The sequence below is a fragment of the Pistacia vera genome, unplaced genomic scaffold (genome assembly GCF_008641045.1).
Source record: "Pistacia vera cultivar Batoury unplaced genomic scaffold, PisVer_v2 Contig496, whole genome shotgun sequence".
NCBI lineage: Eukaryota > Viridiplantae > Streptophyta > Magnoliopsida > Sapindales > Anacardiaceae > Pistacia > Pistacia vera.
The window spans coordinates 580,216-605,774 of NW_022196330.1; the positions used below are offsets into that span (position 1 = coordinate 580,216).

The window sequence follows — 25,559 nt, forward strand, 5'->3', positions numbered from 1 at the left end:
CAAATATAATATTACAATTTTTTAATATAAATTTTTATTACAGTCCTCGACAACAACTGAGAAAAATTTGTAATGCTCAGCACATCTATCTAGGGTTCAACTAAAAGTTTGAATAACACTGGCCTGTAATCAAACCAAATAACATAAGGATTTGAACAGGATGACATTGCTCAAATTTTGATTTCAAATAAATCAATTTTGAATTTGATCTGGAAAAAGAACAGTACAAACTTGAAAGAATGTTCCATTTTTTGGAATCTAATTCCATTTATTTTTTGGAGCAGTTTGAGACAATATACAGGATTCAACAAATTAAATTGAACAAATGAAAATTTAATGCAACTGTGCCAAAGAAGACTTAAACCTGGTCAGATCACACGAGCGCAGTCCCCAGCTTAACAAATTAATACAGCAAAGTCCGGGTCAACTGGCTAGCAAGTTCAGGTTGGTGCTTAAAATACTCTTGCCTGACATACGCCGCACGACTTGCATCTACAAATGCAAGACAACATCCTCTAAATCCAGCACCACTAAACCGTGCTCCAAATACTCCAGGAGCTTTCCAGAGGATCTCATTCAGTTGTATCAATGGCTCACAACCTTCACAAAAACAATAAATCTTTCATCACTGGGTAGTCTTATGTATATTGCCATAAAGGGCTTAAACTGTCGAAGTACTCTAACAAGAATCTAATGAATTCAACATTATCTTCTCAAACTTTGTTAATAGTTTAGGTTAGAATAGGAAAATTGATATTAGATGAAATTTTATGCAGCAGAAATCTAAAATTAAACATGAAAAAATGAAATTGCCATAGGTAGGAAAAGTGGGTTATTTACTGAAGAGTAATTGCAATTTTTGGAAATTTTGAGTAGACACACACATCTATGTGCTTATAAATTTCAAGGACAGTCTTATAGGTATGTGCAGCACCAAGGACCAGAAGCACCCCAATCATAAATACAGATTGTAGGGGAGATCGCGTGAAAAGTTCAGAGATCCAAAGGTGATTACAGTGAACACAAACATAATTCAAATATGCACGCAGCAATGGGCTATTGGGAGGAAACTACCAATAAGCACAGGTAAATTAAACCATCTTGTTTAGTTATAACTGTATAAAATAACAATCAAATAAATGAAAAATAGAAATTGAAAAGAAGGATAAATTAAAAGCAGAATTTCAATCCACTCAAACGTCAACATCCAAGTGAAAGACTACAGTTGAATCGCATAAAATTCACTAGATTTATTAACATTTATGTTAATATGCTCATAAAATTCATGCATGGTAGTTCCTCCTCGCTTAATTGGATTTGCAATTTCAAAAGAGCTTAAATAAAAGTGGAAAACAAGAATATGCAATCTTTATGGAGATCACAGCCAGTGTATGTATTGGTAACATGAAAACTGATACATGAGTTTGTAAGATAGAGTTCAGGTAGCTATTTTTGCAAGCTATATCTAGAGTGTTTGAGACTAGACTCTCAAATGAATGGCTTTGGCCCGAGCAAAATTTAATATTAGACAAGTAATTCAGAAAAGGTTTCCAAGAATGTGCCTCTTGCCTTCTTGTTGTGTGATGTGTAACAGTGCCAAATGACTTCTTAGTTTAGGTTACGAAAAGTAGCCAAATATTGCATGGGATAATAAATCCAGGTACTTTTGATTCATTACTCATGTAGAACATTTTTGCTTTTAGGGAAAGGGGAAAACCTAAAATTTTGAGGTAAAGCGCGACATTAGCCATCTTATATATATATATACTTTGTGGGACAAAGTTCATCTTATGCATTACTTTGGACTTTGATAGTCAAGGACTTTGAAGATTCTTATTTTTTCTTCTTAAATCTTAACTTGGAAGGAGTTTTGGGTTGATTTTTGTATGGAAAATGTCTACTCGAGGGGCTGGTTCAACTGCAGATATTGAGGCATTCTTGATTGACTCTAATCGATCATCACAAGCACTATATGACTACCTAACGTTCCAACAAGAAAGGTTGTACCGCATTCATGGTTGTGGATAGAACTCAGACCAGAAGCTGAGATGAGCTTCCCAAAGTATTCCAAGTTGCCTGATGCCCAAGCTTCAAGTCCTGAAATAACCAAATATTTGAAAAAACCTGATAATGCACAAAACCATGATATTAATTTCCAAGAGAAAGTTTTAGAAAGCATGCAAAGGAAGCAATGCCTTTTATAACCCACATATTCTCTGAGAAATAATACTCCGCTCTTTCAGCTGGAATAGGCTCTAGTTTGCACTGCAGAGAAATGATACCAATCAATCAGGAAAAAGAAAAGGAAAAGAAAATTGGAGGATTTCAAATTGTTATCATGAATTCAGTTATATTTTTGTCTTATTTTACCTTGTTCAATTAGAGAAAAATTATCCGGTTCATCAAAAAATTATGAATCACTATACCCACAAAAATCACTAAGAGCTTTCAGCTTCATTTACATCCTAGAAAATCTGTTAATCTGATGGCATTTTGACGCACTAGCTTATGTTTAAATATAAAATAAATTAGTCTCTTTAATAATAACAGAAATTTGAGAAGGAAAATTGCTACCGCGGGGATTGATTTGATTGGCATGGTGGCCACATACATTCCAATTTATAAACTGATAGGAAACCAGAACTTCCCACACTCAATTCAAAGAACAAGGAGTTTATGATTAATTCAGCTATATTGATCTGATAATGAAAGGAAAAAACAAGTCATAAGAACAAGTGAAAAAGATGACGACAAAAGAAAATAAAGGATAGTCTAGCAGTTCAAGGAGCTAGAGACCTCCCAACCAAAATTCCCTCATAATATTCTCTGCCTTTACAATTCACCTGCCTAAGTTTATACCCAGCTAATCACAACATTCTCATGGCTGTTGCCACGTGGCTTTACTAACAAACTGCAATCACCAAATGGTATAAACGCAAGGCAAAAAGGGGCTAAGAGGGAAATCAAGCTGCGGGATAGGTGGCCAGGAATCAACATGAAGGACAGCAAGCTGCAGGTGGCCAGGAATCAATATGAAGGACATGTGATCTAACAGGTGGCCTGGGAAGTTGTTAGGATCTGAGGAATCAACGTGAAGAACGGGTGACTTGACAAGTGGCCTGGGTAGTTGTTAGGATTTGTGAATAAAAGACTAGGACGAGTGTGTAAGAGTAGTCTGAATATTTAGGAAAAAAGGGGTCTGGGAGGTACTGGCCCTCCAGTCTGCTCTTTCTTTTTCTGTATTGTTCTTTTTGTACTGGATACCTTTTATGAATATATTAATGCCAGTTATCTTTTTCTTCTGTTAATTGATTGGTTGATTTGTTATTTGTTATCATTTGTGGCTGGGAATAGTACGTATTTCTGGAATTGCGGTTATTTCATTGGTTGTATTCTGTGTTGAGAGTGACAAGGGAAATTTGAAGTCACAGATACTCATCACAAACTCTCAAACAGCCTAATAACCCCTTTTAATCCCATATTTACCCTTCTTGTAAACATGCGTGACAGGTGCTCTATCCTTAGTTAGTAAATAAGCGTTTTATATGCAAATTATACGGTCAACTATATAAAACACGTATTTACGTATTTTATAAAATATTGTCGAATTATTCACGAATTATTAAAATATCCGTATAATTCGTGAATTATTCGCGAATTTTTAAAAAATATAATAATAATAATTGAAACGACGTCGTTTTAGTGGGGAAGAAGAAGTTAGTGGTAAGGCATAAGAGAAGAGATTGGAAAAGGGGGGAATAAAAAAACTAACCCGTCCAAAGACATCCACTTTCCCGCCCCTTCCCCCACATTCCCCCACACCTGACACCTTTACATTTTAAACTCAAAAGTAATATGGAGATTTCACGTTTTCACCTACCTCTTTGTATTCATTTTGTGATGAATAATTTTCTTGAATTAAATAGTAATTTGCTTAATTATGATATTGAGTCAAAACACATTTCATATTTTAAATTATTTCCATGCTATCTAATAAATTAGATTGGATTAATGAAATTAAAATAATAATTTATTATGAAAAAAAAAAAACTTTCATATATTATAGGTATAAAATAATAATTAGACTATTGTAACACTAATCTTTTATATAGATTTGTGAGACAAAATTTTAGTTTTTGATTTAAATAATTTAATGGATTAATAGGAAGTTAAAATTGGTTGCATTTAATATCAAACTTATCAAGTTTTAAATTAGTAAAGAATCATGGCTAAATATTGTGTTTGAGTCTGGAGACTATAATTTAAATATCAGTTGTATATTATATATTTGTGTTATTGGTTAATTAAATACTTTACATTTGAAATATTATATTGATTTTAGTCAAGTACTCCATAAAAGTATTAAAACTAAGATTGATATTGCCGTATTTTTCAAAAGGTATTATTGACAATGTACCGTATTAAACCCGTATATACCCGTATCGTATTTTTTCCGTATCCGAATTTTATGGCCAAATTTTATAAACGTATTTTTCACTGTTTGCAGTATTATACCCATAAAATTCCCATACCGTTTTTTTGCCGTAGCCGTACTTACTAACTAGGGCTCTACCATATACTTTTTCAGGCCATATTAGATGCTCCCACTGTAAGACACAGGAAGACCTTGCCAGGGCCCAGAACTGCATACTTTCTATGGGAATGGAATATCTCAAGAATACGGATTTGGCTCTTAGTAATGCTTAAATGTAAGAGGGAGCAATATCAGGAGCTAGCAAAGGCAGAAATTCTCACTCGGTTATATATACATATATATAGACACACTTTTCCTTTAGCAAAACTTTTTGCTCATCAGTCAACCGATAGCATTGATTCTAAATGTTTAGAATTGCAAAAGATTTTCATATATCATGATATTGTCAAAAATATTAAGTATTAAACAAAAATCAGGATGCTATTGGTTTCTACTTATTCATTTACTTAAAAATGAAAGTATAGAAAAATAAACATATAAATTTGAACTCATTTAGTCACAAGCTTGTGAAACTAAGTAAATCAATTACCTTGTGAGCTTCATAATCCTCTAGTTCCACTGTTTGAAAAAAATCAAGATCGTTATTAGTTGAAAAACAAAGCAAAAATCAAACTTTCGGAAGAGAAAATAGGTCAAATACTAACCATTGCACAGGAGAGGCTTAACTTCAGCTTTTCCAGAGGCACTGTAGACAGGAGAAAGGAAATATGATTTACCAAAAGTTTCAGAATCTAAAGAACCCAGGAATACATGTAGAACAACTAGGCTCCTAGCCAAAACAATAGAATAAAAATATATATATGTGTGTGTGTATGTGTGTGTGTGATAGGAGTACCTGTAACATGCAGTGCTACTTATTTAACTGATTAAAATGATTCCTTGACCGTAGGGTCAAATTGATATCGGATTTTGATGATCACAAACTCATCCTTTAAACGAACACATTATTTTTTTAGGGACTTTACATAATTTTTATGTGAACCTAATATTGTGTTGTTTTAGTTATCTTGGGATTATCATCTTATCTGGTCTCTTGTATGATTTAGATTACTACATTTTGTTTTATACCACCTGCACTTTTCGATGGATCAGCCTCTAAAATCATTTAGGTCTGAAAGTGTTGTTCCATCCATTATGACGAAATGAACATTCAACAACAATAATTTCTTTTCTAAAATAAGTTACCAGGAAAATTTAATTCAATAAAAATAATTACCTACTTGATAATTATAATTTGATAGTTAAATTTCTTAATAAAAAATTAAATATTTATTTAAAACAATTTTGATGATTATAAAAATTTTACATAATAAAAATAAAAAAGAGTTGTCTCAACCATTGTTTTAAAAACCAGACCGGAGGGCAATCCGCTCTGATGGCCGGGTCACGGTTCAACCGGTCCAACTGGTTGGACCGATGACATCATCACACATTATGATGACGTCGGCACATTTTTTAAAAAAAAAAATTTTTTTTTTTTAGATTTCTATTTTTTAATAATACTGTCCAACATGATTCAAAGTTCAAATTTAACAACAATCCTAACATAATGTAAGTATTTAACAATAATTCAAAGATAAAAAGAAGATTAACAGCCATTGCAAGAGCAAAATAAAGTTAAATTTGGTCCCCTAGTACAGTTACTGGACCACTTAAATGAAAAATTAAGGAAGTAAAGGCAAAATGGGTTACGCAGTACTACCAGGTAGAAAGATTTAATGCTGTTATAAATAGAATTTTCAACTCTAAACAATGAGAAAAACGTGATAAAAAGCATAAAATTCATATCACTTTAAATTATTCATATACATTTGACGGTTAGTGTCTGAATCTTGATCAACAAAATGACTCAACAAGTCATAAAAGCATGGCGTGGAAATTTCAACATTATTGAAAATTGCAAAGATTTTAAAGAGATTAAAAAAAATCTTTGGTATTTGAACACATGGCAATCCAATAGCTCTTTCGGATAATGCACATTACCGTCCAAGTACTGTAGAGTAGCCCTAAAGTGAATTCTGACTTTTCAACAAGGAGATGAGAACAAATTCAAGTGACAAAGTGATACTAAAACATCCACCTCTGCAGGACCAAAAATTTACCACCCAAGGTAAGGCGAAGATAATTTTTCCGCCCGAAATGTTTTAGAAAAACAATTTCCTAAAACATATATATAGGAATATAAATTATTAGTTTGTCCCCTCTCTTCCACTGCCGGCTCCACCTCCAACCTCACTTCCTCTCCCCGATTCCCATACCTACCCACTTTCTCTGTTTCCTTGCTGCCATCCCCACACCCACTTCCTCCACTTTTGCTCTCCTGAAGTCGTCGACGGCCTTGCAAGATTGGATTGTGACCTTGCAAGGCCACTATTGTGGCCATGATGGTGGCCTTACGAGGCCACTGTTGTGGCCACAATGGTTGCTAAGCAAGGCCACCATTACCAATCCCGAGAGCCTGTCCACACAAGCCAAACTTCATTTTTTCTCAACCCAATCAATCAGAAACAATCATCAAATAGTCCAAAATCAAAATTAAGAAAAAGCTTTGTTGATTGTTCTTCTTGGTCAAATGGGTTTGACTTGGTTTGGCCGAGTTTGACCACCACACACTCCAACCCTACCAATAGTCGTGTTCTTCACAAGTCCCTAAATCCCCTCCTCCAATGCCTCCTCCTCTACCACCACCAAAGCCTTCACCTCCACCTACACCTCCAGCACCACCACCAGCATTTTATTGACAATTTAGATGATCAGTATCAGAATCACAACTGACCTAGTGTAATCCGACAGAAATCCTAGCCGCCCTAGTGCAATCCGACCGAAATCGCACCTGACCAAGTGTGATTCGGCCTTAGTTGCACTCTGCGAGGGAGGAAGACGTCGTCGTCGATTTCAAAGAGTTTAGTTGTGATTTGGGTGGGATTTCAGAGAGAACTTTTTGTAGAGAACAGAGAAGAAGGTGAGAAATTTTCGCAGAGAACAGAAACGAAGCTGAGAAATTTTCGTAGAGAACAAAGAAGAAGCTGAGAAATTTTCGTAAGAAACTGAGAAAGAGAAGAAGATGAGAAACAGAGAGGGCTGCGATTGCATATTAGGGATTTAGGGGTTTTAAAAATTTCGATCGGTTTATCCGTCGGTCCGGTTGGACCGACGGTTCACTGAATTTATCCGATTTTGAAACTGTTTAAAGCGGCTCATTGCCTTATGATGGTTTTGGTGTTGACTCGAACCGGACATGTGACCGGTTTGCGGTCCAATCAGTTGGACCGGCCAACAGTGGTCTCAACTTGTGCTTTAAAAAAAAAATTAGCGTATCAGGACATCATAAATTGTTTTTCTTTTTTTTTTCCTTTTATCATAAAATGCATCAAAATAAGCAGATTATTTTATTGGTTTTAATGTGTGCCCTTAGGACACTAAGGGCGCACGTTAAGATAACCCTAAAAAAAATGTCTATTTTGGTGTTTTTGCACACAGCACTTTGAAATGATTACCTTTATCTTTTAGTAGCAGATTTTTTCCATAACACAACTAGAAATGATTATTCCAAAAATACAGGAATCAAAAGTGGCTCTTTTAACTTTTAATTCTTTTCTAAATCGTGTAATATAGCCAAAAAGCATGGTCTACTAACCATTTCTACAATCCATGAGGTCAGATCAGAATTACTCTTTATCAAAGGTCATTTACCTATTTTAATTTTATTTAATCAAAAACTTCTTGAAATTTTTCTCCCAGTAAATTCCATTCAACTAATAATTGGTTCAGCTCCAATGAAAACCATGGTAAATGAACCGTGCGTGCATTTTAAATATATCTCTGAAAATTATATCCGAGACATGTCACCCACAAGATGCACACATATAATAGGCAAAATGACCACATAAAGGTAATTTGAGGATATCCCAGAATCAGTAAGACTTCAATGGCAAAGGGAAAGAATCATACCGCAAGAGAACACTTGCTGCTTCTTGACATTCCACAACTCGCCGATTATACCCAGGATTGGTAGTCAGATTACATCTCAAGCCTGAAAATGCCAATAATATTTTGTAGCGATCGAGTGAATCAGTTTTGTGGCTGTTGTGCAATTTTGATGGGTGTATAAGCTGGTATTCTTTAGTCTAAGCTTAGGAAACAAGATTCATGAGAAACCATAACACCAGTCTATGAAAGAATAAGAGAAAAATATAAAATCAACTGAAAGTGGAGGCCAGTTTGATACATTTGAAATTCATAATTTTAGATATAGATAAGTTGAAACAAAAACATCAAATTGTAATTATCATTAGAGAAAAATCTATTAAAAATGAATAAAGCTGCTATAAAGAGAAGTATTGCACCACAGAAAATTATTGTGCTTTGAAATGTGCACAAGAGATTAGGCCAAATTTGCTAAATAACTTCTACTACATATAACGGAACAAGGACGAGACTGATCAAAGAAATATGAGATCTCTTGCATTTGAGTAAGTCTTTTAGATGTTTATGAGTTCCTACAATGTATTCAATATTATGGACAACCACTTCAATATGATATCTCTTTCATTTGAGAGAGTCTTTCAGATGTCGTATGAGTTTCTACCATGTATTCAATATTATGGACACCCAATTCCTGACAGAGAAAACAATAGATAAAATTTATTTATTGGTCTCGAATCTCCAATCAAATTACTTTTGAAAGATAGATCAAACTTGGCCTTAGTCATTCGAAATCAGCTTAAGTAGCAAATAGTCTTTATCATCCATAATCCACAAGAAATTGAACTCTGATAAGAACAAAAGGTGATGTTGTCTTTACATACAAGTTGTGCAAAACAATATACAAGTAATGGAATTCATTACAAAATGACCAACCTAACTAGATGGTAATCAATAGCTAGAATTATTTACTAAATTTTGGGTTATATAAATAAAGGGTTGTAACCAAACCACATCTATACATATACTGCCCCACCATTCACATAACCAGGGAGTGAATTTTTTTCTTTCTTTTATTTTTTATCAAAAACAACAAAAATATAAATTAAGAAGAGACTGGGGTAGGTATATCCGAGGACTAGAGAAGGGCTGTTCAAATCCGGATATTCGATCCGAATGGCCTTATTTCTGATCCGATCCGGATTTTCGGATCAGGATATATCCTGATCCGAATCCAATCCGAAATATGTGGATATCCAGTTTTTCGGATATTCGATTTTCTGAATCGGATAACTGGATATCCGAAATCTATCCGAATGTTAGAAAATTCTTATTAAAAAATTAAAATCAAATAATTCTTCTAATAAAATTGAAATTACAATGCATGATTATCAACAAATTAATCCACAAGTTGTTTAATGCCAACTTAACACAGAATCTATTACCCAAATTACAATTACAAATTTAATAAAAAGACAAACAAAACAACCAACTTAATACTAATACATTTTTTTATCTTCATGCCAACTTCATCACACCGACTTCATTGTATTTCCTTCCTGGACTGAATTGCGAGCAAGGTTCTTCATTCTCAAGTTAAAGCTTGCCTTTATGCTTCCAACTTGCAATTTACAAAATACAAACTTTAAGTCTAGAATTTATGCTTCTTTAATTATTCATCCCTAAAATTTAATTCAGCCTACTAATATATAAAGACAACATTATGTTAGCAACCTCTAAAATGTCCAACCAATGTTCATGAATCCAAAACAGCAAGTATACAACCAACAAAGTCATACTCATAAATTAAAACACTTCTATTTTTCCAATCAAACAAACCAGCCCCACCAATTGGCTGGATTTTCCCACTTCAATAATCAACACATTACACAATACAACATCAAATAACCAAAAGGCAATCAACAACATTAACATAACAACATTCATTATCCAACATATATAATTAAATTGTATTTGGGGAAAAAAAATCTCATTCTTGGTAAAACTAATTAAACAATAAAAAAATCAATGTTCTACCTTTTAGGGGGCTGCACCAATACAAAATGACATAGAAATGGTCTTAGTTAACAATCATCTGGATGAACACGAGAATTTTCTATTGCCAAAGATGAAATCCCTACAAAAAGTTGGATAAAAACATAATATGAGTAATGATACCAAATATATTCAACATGAAAGATATAAGTTATAACTAAATATTAATTATTTGAAAATTAAACAAAAGTTTTAACTGACTCAATTTCTGATAATTCATCCAAGCTCTCCTCATTGACGAATGGTGCAAGCATAGCCCGAATCCAATCTTGTGCACAAATAAGAGCCTCCACTGACTTAGGAGTAAGAGAACTACGAAATGAATCTAATATACGACCCCCAGTACTAAAAGCTGACTCCGATGCAACAGTAGAAACAGGCATAGCCAAAATATCTCATGCTATCAAAGAGAGAATTTGATATCTTGATGAATTCATCTTCCACCAAGTCAAGATATCAAAGTTCTCGTCTCCATCATCTTCACATGCTTCCTTTAATATTTTTCCAACTCAGATTTAGGCTCTAAAGCATGTTGTCCAATCTTTTGCTCTTTAAACATAGCCTTCATAGCGACTTGAGCAGCAACATTTGCATCAGTCAAATCAATATTTCTTGCAAGTTTAGTTTGTTGACTTGATTGCGCACAAGGAGAAGCCTTAGCCAAACTATATTCCTCAAATAGAGCAAACAAAGTGTCATGCACTTTTGTTTTTAGTTTACTAGCTTTATCATCATCATAAGACTTATCAATAGCCCAATATACTGATAAACCTGCAGTGCATAAGGTGTACACCCTTAAAGGGCGTAATAGAAAGTAAGGAAGTTGTTATGAAGTAGGGTCCACAAATCACAGGTGTTATGTGGGTATGAGTCGGTTATGAGAATAAGAATTGTGTGAGTAAGGGCAATTACGGAAAAGGTTTAGTATAACAATAGGTTAAGTCTTAGTAGCAGTAGCATAGCTTTTTAGTAGTAAAAATAGTGGAGGTTCCTGGCTCCTCGAAATGCCAGGATTTATGGTTACTGATTTTCTTCATTTCATTGTTATCTGAATTCCTTTATTTCCTATTATCTGAGTAATATAAATTTACGGGAGGTTATACAATTTTTTTGTTCCTTGCAATATTGTTGTTATGGATTGGATGTGTGTTGGGCTTGATTGCAGATGAACGTATCAATTGGTATCAGAGTCAGAGTAGGGAATGGTAAAATCGAAAATGGAGAATAGAATGGATAATGTGAAGAAGGAGATGAAGACAGTAAAGGAAGATCTAAGTACGTTGAAGATTGACGTGGGTAGTGTTAAGGAATATTTGACAGAAATGCATGAACTAATGCGCATGAGGGAAGAAAGAGATGGAAGAAGAGACCGAGAAAGGGAGAAATCTTCTTCATCAATTGAGAACCAGAACTCCGGTGAAAATAAGGAACCAGATCGAGAGGATAGTGGGGAAGTTGGGAAGGAGGAGAAGAAGAACAAATGCAAGCTGGAGTTGCCCATCTTTAATGGCAAAGATCCGTTTGGGTGGTCCTTTAGAGCAAATCATTACTTCACCATCAACCGTTATCATGGGACAAAGATGGTAGAAGCAGCAGCAGTTTGCATGGACAGGAGAGCTCTGAGCTGGTATCAATGGGTTGAATCCAGAGCACCATTTCAGTCGTGGGAAGCACTCAAAACAGCATTGATTGATCGATTTCGTCCATCATTTAAAGGATCTGCCTATGAGGCTTTAGTAGCTTTGAAACAAGAAGGGACAGTCATAGAGTACAGAGAACAGTTGGAAGCCAATGCTGCACCATTGAAGGATTTGGGTGAAGATCTGTTAAAGGGGATTTACGCGAATGGGTTGAAGGAAGAAATTAAAGCAGAATTAAGACTAAGTCAACCAACTTCATTGTTTGGGCTGATGGACCAGGCCCACAGAATAGAAGAGAGAAATTGGGTGTTAGAAAAGAATAGGCCCAAATCAAGTAAAAATCAAATGGGAAAAGGGATGCCTTATTCACGAGTCGGTCCTACCCTAGAATCTCCACGTTCCAACTGGTGGAACTCCAGCAAAGTTCCTGAGCGAAGGGAGAAGTCGACTAAGTCTTTGGGGTCCAGCAATCGGAGCGACAATTTCTGACGACTCTCCGAGGCCGATCTATAGTACAAAATAGAGCGTGGGTTGTGCTATCGCTATGACGAAAAATTCGGGCCAAACCACAAGTGTAAGAACAGATCTCTGCAGGTGCTGTTACTCCTAGATGACGAAGATACAACCCCACCGGAAAACGAGACAGAAATTGACGATGAACCCAACAGTGAAAGTAAATCTTTGGCACTTTCAATGAACTCCATCGTGGGTATCTCTTCGGGAAAAACTCTGAAGTTAAAAGGGCAAATTGGGGATACAACTGCAGTAGTGTTGGTTGATAGTGGGGCTTCCCACAATTTCGTTTCCCATGAGATTGTACAGAAGCTAGGGCTGAAGATGGATAAGGGGAGACCTTTGGAGTAATGGTTGGGAATGGTTGCACCATTCGGGGAGAGGGAATTTGTAAGGCCGTTAGGCTGAAACTCCAGGGGCTTGAGATTCAACAAGAGTTTTTTCCTTTTGAATTAGGTGGTGCAGACGTAGTGTTAGGAATTACATGGCTGAGTAGTTTGGGAGATGTGAGTGCTAATTGGAAGAGGCTGACTATGGAATTTGACTAGGAAGGAAAAAGGGTCAAGTTGCAAGGGGATCCTTTACTGGTGAAGTTTGAAGTTTCACTGAAAACTATGGTCAGATCTCTACAGTCTACGGGAACTGGTTACGTAATAGAGTTTGGAGTCATAGGTTTGAAAGAAGAGTCAGTGTAGGAAGAGGCTGATCCTAAAATATTAGAGGTGATAGAAAATTACCACCAGTTGTTTGACCAGAATCCGAAACTTCCTCCCCATAGAGTCCACGACCATGCCATAGGACTCCAACCAGGTTCCAAACTCCCAAACATCAGACCATACAAGTACTCGTACTTTCAGAAGAATGAAATCGAAAAGCTAATTAGGGAAATGTTGACTGCCATAATTATTCAACCTAGCATTAGCCCGTATGCCAGCCCTCTCCTATTAGTCAAAAAAAAAAAAAAAAAATGGGAGTTGGCGACTTTGTGTGGATTACAGGGCATTAAACGACATTACGATACCCGACAAATTCCCAATTCCGACCATTGAAAAGTTACTTGATGAGTTGGCTGGGTCTACAATTTTCACGAAACTAGATTTGAAATCAGGATACCACCAAATCAGGGTACGAGAGGTTGATGTTCCAAAGACAGCCTTCCGCACTCATGAGGGGCATTACGAGTTTCTTGTTATGCCCTTCGGTCTCACTAATGCCCCTCTCAACCTTCCAAGCTTCAATGAACTCAGTTTTTAAACCCGTCCTACGCAAGTTCATCCTGGTTTTTTTTTATGACATCCTTATATATAGCCCTAGCGTCTCCACCCACATCTAGCATTTACAACTAACATTTCAGATTTTGCAGGAACATGAGTTGGTTATTAACAAGAAAAAGTGTTCGTTCGGCCAGTCTAGGCTGGAGTATTTAGGTCACCTGGTTTTGAAAAAGGGAGTGGAGGCAGATCCGAAGAAGATTGAGGCCATGGTATCTTGGCCACGACCAATGAATGTTAAAGGGTTAAGAGAATTTCTTGGGCTAACAGGTTATTATAGGAGATTTGTACAAGGGTATGGTTCCATCGCACAGCCCCTCACTCAGCTGCTGAAAAAAGATTCTTTCAGTTGGAATGAATCGGCCCAATTGGCTTTTGATAGGCTCAAAGAAGCAATGACTATGGTTCCAATTTTGGCAGTCCCAGACTTCACACTTTCGTTTGAAATTCAGACAGACGCATCCGGTAGAGGACTTGGGGTTGTTTTGGTGCAGCAGTCTCGTCCCATAGCCTTTCTCAGCAAGGCCTTCTCACCTACAGCCAAGCTCAAATCGGTTTACGAGCGAGAATTGATGGCCATTGTCTTTGCGGTCAAGAAGTGGAGTCACTATTTGCTCGGCAAGAAATTCATAATTAAAACTGATCAACGCAACCTCCAATTTTTAACGAACCAAAGATCAAAACCCCCAGAACAACACAAGTGGATTTCCAAACTCATGGGCTTTACTTTTGAAATTCAGTATTATCCAGGATCCTCAAACAGAGTGGCAGACGCTCTTTCAAGAAGAGAAGACGGGACTGAGTTGGCAGACCTTACGGCTTTATCTGCGGTACAATTTTCTGAGTATGAGGACATGGCGACAGAGGCACAAACAGACCCGAAACTACGGATACTCATCCAAGAGCTTCTCCTTGATCTTTCTAGTCGACCTAACTATCAACTCCGCAAGGGCTGCCTATTTTAAAAGAACAGGTTGGTAATTCCAAAAGGGTCCAAGTTTGTTTCAACACTACTAGCTGAGTTCCATCAGAGTCCTATTGGAGGCCACTCAGGTTTCTTCAGAACATATAAGAGAGTCTCCTCGGTGGTATATTAGGAGGGTATTCGGGGTGATATCCAACGCTATATTAAGGCTTACACCACCTGTCAACTAAACAAGCGGTCGTCATTAAAACCAGCTAGACTCCTACAGCCCCTGCCCATTCCAAACCAGGTTTTTGAGGATATCTCTATGGATTTTATCGAGGGACTTCCACGATCGAAAGGAATGGACACCATTGTTGTGGTGGTTGACCGCCTTACCAAGTACAGTCATTTTTTTAGTCTTGGTCACCCCTACAATGCGAAGGATGTGGCTGCCATATTTGTTAAAAAAGTGGTCAAGCCCCATGGCTTCTCGAATTCCATTGTCTCAGACAGAGACAAACTCTTTATAAGTCAATTTTGGCACGAATTGTTCAAGGCTGCAGGCACTGTTCTAAAGTTTAGTTCGGCTTACCATCCACAAACCGATGGACAAACGAAGGTGGTCAATAGGTGTCTCGAAGCTTATCTTCGTTGTTTCTGCAGTTCTCAACCACAACAGTGGCCTATGTGGCTTACTTGGGCTGAATTCTGGTACAACACTACTATCCGGATGACCCCCTTTAAGGCCCTCTATGGAAGAGATCCTCCCACACTTTTAAAGTTTATAGACTGCCCCTCAGCCGTGGAAGATGTAAATGTACAGATGAATGAGAGGAATTCCATGTTAAAAGAGCTTAAGGATAATTTAGATGTTGCTCAAACTCACATGAAGAAAAATGCTGACCTTCATAGGCGAGACGATTGCTTCTAGCCTGGTGATTTGGTTTTTCTGAAGTTACAGCCCTACAAGTTTAAATCTCTTGCCCGGAAGATGAATGAAAAACTCAGCCCCTATTTCTATTGTCCTTACACGGTGTTAGAACGAATTGGACTAGTAGCTTATAAACTAGATCTGCCACCCACAGCTCGAATTCACCCTATCTTCCAGATTTCTCAGCTCAAAAAGAGCTTACATCAGTCGATGCCCATCCAACCCCTACCGAAATCCCTCTTCGAAGACTTGGAATTGATGGTACAGCCTGCCGCTGTCCTATCGACGCGCACTCTATTGGATGGTTCTAAAGAGGTCCTCATCAAATGGCAGGATCTACCTGAGTTTGAAGCCACTTGGGAACCATATGAAGTAATTCAAACACAGTTTCCTCAGTTTCACCTTGAGGACAGTAATGAGAATAAGAATTGTATGAGTAAGGGCAATTACAGAAAAGGTTTAGTATAACAATAGGTTGAGTCTTAGTAACAGCAACATAGTTTTTTAGTAGTAAAAATAGTAGAGGTTCCTGGCTCCTTGAAATGCCAGGATTTATGGTTACTAATTTTCTTCATTTCATTGTTATCTGAATTCCTTTATTTCCTATTATCTGAGTAATATAAATTTACGGGAGGTTATACAATTTGTTTGTTCCTTACAATATTGTTGTTGTGGATAAGATGTGTGTTGGGTTTGATTGCAGGTGAACGTATCATATACATATTCTAACTTTTTGCTGGGATCCAATACCCCTGCAATGAATAACACTATGTTGATATTATCAACATTTCCCCAATATTTTTCATGTTTTCCTCTCATTTTCGCTACCATCAAACGTAAGCTCGGATCATTACTTGTACACCATGTCAAAATCTTCAAGCCAATGCCATATATCTCTTCCATGTATACATTAGCGGTAACATAAAGGGAACCTGACATACGTAGAGTTGCATCATAAAAAACTTTTAAAAAAGGCAATAAGTATCGAGCATATTCCCAATCAGTAAGTGTAGGCAAACCCCTTGACCTTTCCCCGCTAGTAAGCTCTTCTCTATACTTATTATCTTGGATTTCCAACAAGTCAAATGCTTTCTGAAATTTTAAAACGACATCCAACATCAAGTAAGTGGAGTTCCACCTTGTTTCTACATCAAGAACTAAAAGACTTTTTGTTTCAATTTTTTCTTGCTCCACACGCTCCTTAAACCTATATAATCTCGCCGAAGAAGACCTCACATATCTCACCGCAAAACGAATTCTAAATATTAAGTCATCCATATCTTTTAACCCCTCTTCAATAGTTAGACTCAATAAATGTGCACATCTCATGTAAAGAAAGGAACCATTCAACACACTTCCATTCCAACGTTCAAACCGATGTTTAAGATAAGTTATTCCAACATCGTTAGAACTTGCATTGTCAACCGTCACGGTGAACACCATAAAAATACCCCAATCAATCAAACATCTTTCAATTGACTTTCCAATAATTAAACCTTTATGGCTAGTAATCAGACAAAAGTTTAAAATTCTTTTGTTCATTTTCGAATCATCATCAATAAAGTGAGCCGTAAGACACATGTAATTAAGGTTTTGACAAGATGTCCATGTATCAGTGGTTAGACAAACACTATGAGAATATTTACTAAAATAATTTTTCAACTTTTGTCTATCATCAATATAAATGTTCAAACAATCTCTAGCCACAGTAATATGAGAAGGAACTTGAAACCTCGATTGTGCTACACTCATCATGTATCGGAACTCTTCATGCTCCACATGCCTAAACGGTAACTCATCAATAATTATCATTTTAGCTACAGCCTATCTAATCATATCTTGATCGAATTTACAAGTCACAAGTGAATGGGGTGTGGAGGTGGAAGTAGGTGGAACACCACTAGTAAAGTCACCTAAGTATTGTTGAAAAACTAAGGTTTTTTGTCTCTTGTCCACTAAATTGAAAGGGTATTTATAACACCGGTTTAAGTGATTACGTAGAACCGGTTTAAGTGATTACATAGAACAATAGTACCACTTTTACTTGCACAACCAAGACTAACCCCACAATAATTACATGAAGTTGTCATTTTCTCCCTATTCCACAATCATTTTTACTAAAATGGTTCCACACATCAGAAGCATTCTTCCTAGTACTACTAATAGTAGAACTTACATGTTTGGATGCTCATGGTGGTGGTGGTGGTGGTGGTGGTAGTGTTCCTGGTGGAGACACGACATTTTCAAGAGTTTCCTGGTGGAGACACGACATTTTCAGGAGTAGGATTCACATTGTCACCGGTGTCGACGTATGAATGGCATTTGAAATCCCACAAGTAGTATTATTATTTTCACCAGTAGATAACATCTACAATATCAATACAAAAGAATATATCAATTAAAACATTTGAAATAAATAATTAACAAGTAATCTCATTTTATTTTTAAGTGATACTTACATGATTTAGACGAATCTTCTAAAATTATCATTATGATATCAATAAATTGAATGCACCATAAAGATATAAATGTATATTAGGGTAATGTGTGTCTAGTTCCTACTGGGAGAACTGTTTTGATTACAAAAACACTGTATTTTGTAAATATATTGCAATGTAGACTGTAGAGATCTTTCATGATTTTTGGTGACTGACAGCTTTGGTTAAGCTCCATCTTGCCAATTTATCAGCTCAATTGTGTTTTTGCTTGTTTTGATATGAGATATGATTTTCACAATAGTTTGTTTGCAACTAGTGCTTGCACTGGTTAAGATAGCAGCAAGGTCAATTAAGAGAGAATATCTCATTTTTTTCTCATCTCAAACCTTAATGCCACTAATACAAGAATTTATATGTGATAATGTGAATAAGAGCACTATGTCAAGAATTAAGAGTAAGCTGTGGTAAAGATCCAGAGTCTTAACAACACAACATATCCTTCAGCACAGAAGATGTTCAGAACATTGGCAATAAGTCAAAATTAACACATGAAACTAATGGAAATTCAATAGTTGATTTTCATATAGTTCCCAATGTTATTAGTGACAAAAAGAAACCTATGGAATATCATCATTTAGAACAATACAAGAAAAATAGTTCCTAGTGTAATAAAATATGCAACGAGATTTACATTTATTTTGTAACCTCATACTATCCCACAATATAATTTTGCTGCTAGAAGAATTGTTCCAATTGTAACAACATAATAATCCCTCAAACCTGCCAGAAATTGTGAGATGTAATATCTCAAGCAAGTTATTGTTTTAGATCCACTAACTAGTGCTATCACAATCTTCAGGGGAGCGGCTAGATAGCTCCTAAAAATTAGTAGAACTATTAATTTCAACTTGAGCAAAGAACCAAATTACCATTACAAATTAATCAAAATATCATTCTATAACCCATCACGAATAAGATGACCAAAGTGCAGAAAACCGATTATACAATTAACTCATTACCCAAATTTTGACTTTATAATGGAAAACACTACAATTTCGAAAGGGAAAAAGAAAATTCAGCAAATCTAAAGAAATTTAAAAACCTATTTCTTAGTATTTACTAGAAAAAAGAAACCAACCACTAAAAAAAAAATTCCTTGAAAGAATATTTTTACAGCTAATTAACAATAATACAACAGCAAAAAACTTGAAATTTTCTAATGAACAAAAAGGAATCGGATCTTATTGTAAGAAAAATATAACTACATCACAAATCTAACAAGGAAATTATATCCATTAAACTTGTACAGAATAAAAATAATTAAACAAAAAGCAAGAGAAACGAGGTTTGTGTTAATAATTCAAAGTAAAAATGAAAAGTAAATAGTTATGGGCTGTAAAGAGAGATGGAAGGTAAAAGAAGAGATGAGATATGGAGATGAATATGAAATATGATTATTTGTACTTACGATTGATTTAGGGCTTCAATTAGGGATATAGGAAAGGAACTGACGATTTGGGGCTCCCTAATTCCAATGTTGATGACAATCTTGGCTTTGATGGTGGAAGGAGTGAGTGAGAGAGATGGCGATGGTGAGTTGGTGACTGCAAGTGAAGACTGAAGAATGAAGATGGCGATGGTGAGTTTGTGACTGTCAAGAGAGAGAGTTTGAGTTTGAGTTAAATTAAAATTGTAAGGTTATTCGAAATTTGAAAGGGGTGTGCATAAAAATCAAAACGGCTTAGTTTTAGTAAAATCCAGATCGAATACGGATATCCGCTTTTTTAGCAACCCCAATCCAGTATCCGATCCGGATATTCGGATTTTCTAAAATTATGATCCGTATCCGATCTGAATTTTTGGATATCCGATTTTTTCGGATCGGAGCAGAGCGGATCCAGATCGAATATCGGATATCAGATTTTTTTGAACTGCCCTACTAGAGATCCACAAAGATATCAAAGAAATGATGAGATGAACAAATCTATTCAAGACAGTGACAAATGTTCGCTTCCCTGAGTAAAAACAAACTATACAAAGTTAGCCCAAAACCCACTCCCAATTAAGATGAATAAAAAAAAATGAGAAGTCCTTAAATTCTGTTGAAACTGAAGCCCAAATAAAAACAAAAAGTCTTAACCATCCCATATGGCCTCCCTGTTACTATCACATTTCTCCTCAAAACATGATTTGGCCTACTTTCCTTCTCGAAAAGCAAAAAGGTTCTCTGTAAGTAAAGCTTCACAAGAACCTGGAATAATCCATGATATCCTTAATCCAAACTCTAGCCAATAATTTTGAAGCCACAGAGCAATTCAGGAATAGGTGATTTGCAATATCCTCACTTTGTTGTATCATATCTCTCATATTGATTTTGCCTTGGACTAAAGCCCACAAAAAGACTTGAACCATGAGAGGGAATTTGGTCTTCCATATCATCTTTAAAGGTTTAAAGTCATCAAGAAAGGACTCATTTACTAACCACTCAAAGAAGGATATACAAGAGTAATTGCCCAAAGCTTCTAATTTCCAAATTCTTCTATCCTTTTTAGTCTCATCAATGTTTACATTTCCCACCAACTCCACAAGCTCAATGAAATCTCCTGTTTCTCTTTCATTCAAGGTCCTTTTGAAATTGAAGTTCCAATTCCATAATGAAGAATTAGGAGAGAAAACCATACAGGATTTAATAGAAACGTTTTTATTAGGATAAAGCCTATGAAGGTGAGGAAACTTATCACTAGTGGCATCTCCAATCAATTTATCTTCCTAAAACCTAATGTCCTCCCCATCGCCCATGACCAATGCAATATGATTAAGAAAGAATGGATATTGCATAGAGATAGCTTTCATAGTTTTTTTACCAATTAACTTTATTTTATAAGAAAATAACCTTAACGCAACAAAAAATAATGTTTAAAAAAAAAGAGTCAAATACGAAGTGCTATGCCGCCATACAGCAAAAAAATGTCATCTTGGATAAATTTGATAAGACAAGAAAGGTAAAAATAATCAACATAAAGTTTAAATATGACTCTACAATTAGAATAAGTCAACTAGAATTAATGAGAATATAAAGAGTTTGATTCTTAAGAACAATAAATATTCACAAAAGCCAAACGTTACCTTGTAGTTCATGCATGTTAGACAACCATAGCTTGAAAGCAATATAGCTGACTGATCAAGTATGCCATTCCTTAGACCCAAATATTCATTTTCAATTAGAGTAATACTATACATACATCATTCTCATACAACATTATGTGGTAAGATATGATTGGTTAATTTAAAGTTAAAATTGAACGTTCACCCAATCATATCTTGCCACATAATGTTGTATGAGAAATGTTGTATGAGAATGGTGTATGTATAGTATTATTCTTTCAATTAACCTAAATCAGCAGGAAAGTAACAGTTAAAAAGGAATAATGCTCTAAGGAATAGGACAGCACAAATAAATTGGCAGCAATATCAACCGCTTGAGGTTTTGAGCTCCACATGATCATGAATTGAACAAAATTTTACAAATTATCCGGTCATATAAAACATGCCAATTATTCCAGTACTTCAAGAAATGCGAATCAAGTTATGGTCATTAAGGATGCATAAAACATTATATATGTCATCTAAAGTTCTCCTGTATCATGGGCATAAACCAATTATAGGGTAAAATTCATTAATTTTTCCTTGATAATTGACCTAATTACGAGTATACATTCCAAATTTATAAAATTGGCAGAAATACTTTATACAGAAACTAAAAGACTAGATTTTAGTAATTATTTTAGAAACAGATTTATCCTAGGAACATAGGTATTTGAGTTACTACTACTTGTTATGTTAAATGTGGTATTTATAATCACTATTTCATATTTTGGAATAATTTAGTTACTTATCCTTAAATTTTTTTAAGACTTGGTCCTATTTGTGATTTAATTTCAAGCAGACTAGATGGATGATTTTTGTATGCAATTTTGAATTCTCTCATATTCTCTGCTTGCCTTTCCTTTCTGCACCTACTTGTTCCACATCACTTCCACCATCTACTTATTGTATGACGACATGATGTTTGAATGATATTGACCATCGAAATAACAAAAAATACCCTTAGATATCCAATAACCTACAACTCCACAGCCAAACTATGCTCCTTGACAAAAATGAATTATACCCTTAGCAACACAGCAAAGATAAAGCTAAAGTAAATGCAGTCTATATGAAGGTTTACATAGCAAAACAATACTGGTGCAAGACTGACCACTGCTTGCATTCACAATGTTTTCTGATTGGTTTCTCGTGCTTTTGCTCTTATTTTAAGATATTCCTCTCAAAATCGCTTTAGTTGAGCTGTTACAAGAAGATTGGATGGTTCTTGTTTTGTGTATGACACAATGGCCTTCTAAGGATTTATTTTGAATCTTGCATTCTCTATTTTTTATTTCAATAAAATAACACCTTCAGTGTCTCTTTGGCATGAACTTAAAAAAATAAAAAAAATAACCCTCATAGTTCAACCTAGACATGCTGTGCTTTAAATCACAAATAACAAATTAAATAAATAGATTCAAGTTTTAAGGAAACCTACTAATCAAATTATATGTTATCAATAGCAGATACCATATCATTTGCACTTTCCAAAGCCAACAGGTAAGCAACTCCTACCTGTAAAATGCTAACTAAAGTTACAAATGCCAAATACATCAACACTCCTCAATAATGTACACAATACTCCAAAAGGACTAAGCCATTACAACAAACGTTGCTCAGCTCCAGTTGCTCAGATTGTTATTTACTTGGAGCATATTTTTTACACAATACAGGACAGTACCTTGCGACCTGTACTAAAAGCTTTTAGACAAGCCTTTGGGAGCATTTTTAGTTCGAGGGTGGGATTAGCTTGGTTAAAATATGTAATCAGTAACACTGCAGGTCAGTCAATTGACCCAAGGAAAGTGCAGTCTCTTGGACAAATTAATTATTACATATATTTATTTCTATCAAATTTTTAATGAACTAATTAATAAAAAATGAATTATTTAATATTTTATTTTTATAAATAAAATATTAACAAAAATGTGAGAATTATTTAGAAATTGGATTACTTTATTAAATTTCTTTCAACCAGATTCTACTAATTCGATATTTATTTATTTTTTCATCATAACAAACGATCTAGCTCACAAAACTCCAAATGTCTGTATATATCCTCCCAGACTTATAGTCCAACCATAGTTATCAGAGAATCTTGAATCTTCACAACTAGATGCGTACTAATTTCAGCAAAAAGAGAGAAGTTACTTATCAAGAATCAACCACTTTTACCATTGGTCACCTTCCACACCACCAATATTCCCTCACACTTGCCCACTACTAGAAGGTGAACCCATTTTTTCAATTTGGATTTCAACACCTCCCCTTTCAATCTGCTAATCTCTGAATTTCTAAGTTAATATTCCTTATGTTGGTGGCATAGTTGAATAAATGTCTTGCCTTGATGTATTCAATTGATTGTTGGAATGGTAGATTGATACAACCACCTGCAGATTAAATCAAACAACTCCCAACCAGTAATAATTCTCACACAAATCAGTCAACACACAATCAATCACAACTCAAGACACAAATGAAACCCTTGCACTACTTTTATTAAACAGAAGAAATGGATGAAAATAGAACAGATGAGCATTAGAAATATCCTAATACCCTGGCGTTTCGAGGAGCCAAGATCCTCCACTGTTTTATCAACCCAAAATCAATATTTTCTTTTCACTACAACTCTCCCTGAATATATACTAATTCCCTTTTTCCACAATTACCCTTACTCGCACAATTTGTATTCTCCAAAACAGAATCCACCCCCAATGACACCTGTACTTTGTGGTCCCTCTCCCTTAACAACCTTTCTAATGCTTTTTACGCCCTTTAAGGATGTAGACTTTATGCACTGCCGGCTTATCAATACCACCCCCCCCCCCCCCTTCCCCTTGAAGATTCACCTTGTCCTCAAGGTGAAATTGTGGGAACTGTAATCGGATCACTTCATATGGTTCCCAGGTTGCTTCAAAATCAGGTAAATGCTGCCATCTGATGAGAACCTCTTTAGACCCACCTGACAGGGTACGCATCGCAAGAACAGTATCTGGTTGGACCATTAATTCCATATCTTCAGAGAGTGAGTCAGGAAGGGGTTTGATGGGTACCGACTGATGTAAGCTCCTCTTGAGCTGAGAAATATGGAATACAGGATGAATGCGGGCTGTGGAAGGCAGATCCAATTTATAAGCCACTGGTCCTATGCGTTCCAGAACAGGGTAAGGACCATAGAAACGGGGGCTGAGTTTCTCATTCATTTTTCGGGCAAGAGACTTAAACCTGTAGGGCTGAAGCTTCAGGAAAACTGAGTCACCAGGCTAGAAACAATCATCTCGCTGGTGAAGATCAGCATTGTTTTTCATGCGAGTTTGAGCCGCCACTAAATTGTCCTTAAGTTCTCCCAATATGGCATTACGTTCTGTCAGTTGGACATTGATATCTTCCACAGCGGATGGACAGTCTGTGAATTTTTAAAGGGTGGGAGGATCTCGTCCATAGAGGGCTTTGAAAGGCGTCATTCGGATGGACCCGTGGTAGGTTGTATTGTACCAATATTCTGCCTAGGTAAGCCAATTAGGCCACTGACGGGGCTGAGCACTGCAGAAACAGCGAAGATACGCTTCGAGGCACCTATTTACCACCTCCGTTTGCCCATCGGTATGCGGATGGTAAGCCGAACTAAATTTCAGAACAGTACCGGCAGCCTTGAACAACTCTTGCCAAAACTGACTCATAAATAGTTTATCTCTGTCAGAAACAATGGAATTGGGAAAACCGTGTAGACGGACCACTTCCTTAACAAATATGGTGGCGACAACCTTTGCATTGTATGGGTGGCCGAGACTAAAAAAGTGGCTGTACTTGGTTAGACGGTCAACGACAACAAAGATGGTATCCACACCCTTTGAACGTGGTAGTCCCCCTATAAAGTCCATAGAGATATCCTCAAACACCTGTTCTGGAATGGGAAGAGGTTGGAGGAGTCCGTCAGGTTTTAACGACGACTGCTTATTCAGTTGACAGGTGGTACAGGTTTTAATGAAGCTTTGTATATCACCCCGAATACCCTCCCAGTAAACTACTGACGATACTCTTTTGTAGGTTCGGAAGAAACCCGAGTGACCTCCACTAGGACTCTAATGGAATTCGTTCAGTAATCTGGAAACAAATCTGGACCCTTTTGGAATAACCAGCCTGTCCTTATAGAATAGGCAGCCTCTGAGGATTCAATAGTTGGATCGGCTAGAAGAGTCAAGGAGAAGATCCTGAATGATTTCCCTGAGTTTCGGATC

General features: G+C 36.0%; 1 pseudogene; it reads right to left on the reverse strand.

Moving 5' to 3' along the window:
• Window positions 1-206: 206 nt before the first annotated feature.
• On the reverse strand, window positions 207-24,524 carry LOC116105274 (annotated as a pseudogene).
• Window positions 24,525-25,559: the final 1,035 nt, after the last annotated feature.